Raw genomic sequence first — 2,388 nt, 5'->3', positions numbered from 1 at the left:
GAGGGGTGAACCGGCCCAGGTCGGAAACGGAGCAGGTCAAATCCCCCGTATCGATCAGTAGCGGGATAGCACCTGTGAATAGACGCTGCAGTTCAGCCTGTCCAACACAGCGAGACTCAGTCTTTTGCGCACCAAATAGCTTCTATTACGCATTGATAAAAGACATGGTAAACGTCACACATTTTCATAATTGTTTGTGACGTGCACGGTGCACATACCTCGTCTTCGTCGTGGTTTTACAGAGTATTCAAACGAGTGCATGGCTTATTTGTCTTCTCTGGACAGCCAGAGAAGTCTTTTGCGCACCAAATAGCTTCTATTACGCAGTGTGGGGATCTACACAGGCAGGCACACAGCATAGTCACATGATCTTTTGGAAAGTCACATGACCATAGACCACAGGAAGTGATAAATGTTTGCTGGCTGCATGTCAGACTCTCTTTGTGTTGGCGCAGACACAGTTGTGTGAGTTGGGCTCCCCTTCCCATGCAGGTATGGTTGGTCCTGGTAGGGCATATTGAATCACTGCCACTTGTATTTTAATATTTATTTATTTCATTTTTATCAGGGTGATCTCTAGAAGCGTGTCTACTCTTCATCGAGGACACAGGCCTCTGCATGGAATTTTAACTGTTATGTTCACTTCATTGTGACCTGAGCTGCTGGGCTGCACTGGTAAAGGCCTCAATATGCACATCTTTCCACATGCATTGAATGTGTTATATCTGCATTGGGACATGTTTTAATGACTTTCTCTGTCCGTAGAAACGGAACATTCACCTTGTCTCCTCATGTGTGTGAATGCTGTGGGACAGTTTGAGCATACTGAAAAGTAGGCCTATATTTTCTAGTTATGTTTGAGTTGGCTACACTATCCTGTTTAACAATGCTGTCAACTAACATGCTTGGTTTCTCTTTAAAAGGGACCAGGCCAGCCACTGTTTTTGAGTAATTAATACGCATTTCTTTGTTTTTTTGTTTGTTTGGTTAGCTGTGATTTTGCCTCGAGGCCTACCACCGGTGCCTCCATTCATAGTAGCCTATTTCATTGTTTCATTGTTTCAACTAGTCTGGTGCTATTGATGCTGGTGGGTTTCCTCCTTAACGCTGTCTTCTCTGTAGGCTATCCCTGTACAAGGCCGGATCCTTACTGATGCTTTGCCCCTGGTCGGGGGACCACACTGGAGGGACACTGTAGTGGTGTGTACGTATACTGTAGCTACAACACGGTGTGATATTTTGTAGTGGTATTTAAAAAGATCTAAAGTGTGTAGTGCTTGCTGTGTTGCATGCTTCGTTGGTGTTGGGTTGCTGTCTCCTGTTTTCTGTCTCACCAGGGGCCTCCTGAGCAGGGGTTCTGCATCGGCCGATCCGATCTTCCTAGGCTGAGGAATCCACCAGTATTTTGTGTAGCAGTATTTTAAGACCTGTCCATAACTTTTCGATACCTGTGTGCTAAATTATAATAAATTTGAAATACTTTTGTATATCTGCCTCTTGTCAACTGTCCCTGTGCGGGGGGAAATTAGCCACACTACATTTAAGTAAAGAGTAAAGATACATGGGTCCTCCTGCCCATCATCAGGAGGTGGCGTAGTCAGACTTTAAAGAAGGTGCCATGCTTGGCAGTTACCACATTTTGGCGTAGCCTGCAGGATGTAAATGAGGCATTGATATTTTGTTTTGCTTGTATTGTTTTGTTTGTGTATTCTTTGATTATTAAAATAGAAACAGTGGCTGGCTCTGGACAACAGAAGACTACAATCGGATGACCAAGACAAGCCATGATGGGAACCAAAGGCCAGTGACTACAACAGTACTTCCAATTGAAGTGTTACTATTTTTCATATCGTTGCTGTTCCATGTGATCTTCTGTGGTAGTAAGGCTGTTAAATTGGTAAAATGAGTGAGGTGGAGGAACATGTGCCTGAGGAACTTTTCACTCTTCGAGAGGAAGTGCAGAGGTTACGAGTGGCTAATGAACAACTTAAGAGAGGAAGAGGTGCCAGCGCAGGTACCTCTAGCGGGACAGCCCCCGGTGGCCATTTGGACTCACCAAATTTTCCTGATCCACAATTTAGACCTGAACATTTTGTTTATATTCAGAGAGAGAGGAAGTGCCCCCACTTCTCCGGCTCAAGATCTAAATCTGATATATCGATTTATGATTGGATAGAAAAAATTGAGTCATGTGCGAGAGATAGGAATATGAGTTCTAGAGAGAAGGCCCTCTTCCTTTATGATCATTTGGAAGGAGAAGCAAAAGCTGAAATCAGATTCCGCTCCTTGGCTGAGCGAGAGAATCCGGACACAATTTTAAAAATGTTAAAAGAGGTTTATGGTTCCTCCTCCTCCTTTGTCAGTCTGCAAAGACTATTCTTTGACAGA

The 2,388-nt window shown here is 44.0% G+C and overlaps 1 long non-coding RNA gene across 1 annotated transcript; it reads left to right on the top strand.

Annotated features, from left to right (window-relative positions):
* The first annotated feature begins 428 nt into the window (after positions 1-428).
* LOC134071592 (uncharacterized) lies at positions 429-1,487 on the top strand. Its single transcript, XR_009937091.1, has 4 exons — positions 429-492; positions 569-675; positions 766-832; positions 1,123-1,487. It is a non-coding gene; the product is annotated as an uncharacterized LOC134071592 (long non-coding RNA).
* The last annotated feature ends 901 nt before the right edge of the window (positions 1,488-2,388 follow it).

This window comes from Sardina pilchardus, chromosome 23 (assembly GCF_963854185.1).
Source record: "Sardina pilchardus chromosome 23, fSarPil1.1, whole genome shotgun sequence".
NCBI lineage: Eukaryota > Metazoa > Chordata > Actinopteri > Clupeiformes > Clupeidae > Sardina > Sardina pilchardus.
The sequence above is the reverse complement of the archived record's forward strand: the minus strand, read 5'-3'. Positions and strand labels throughout refer to the sequence as shown.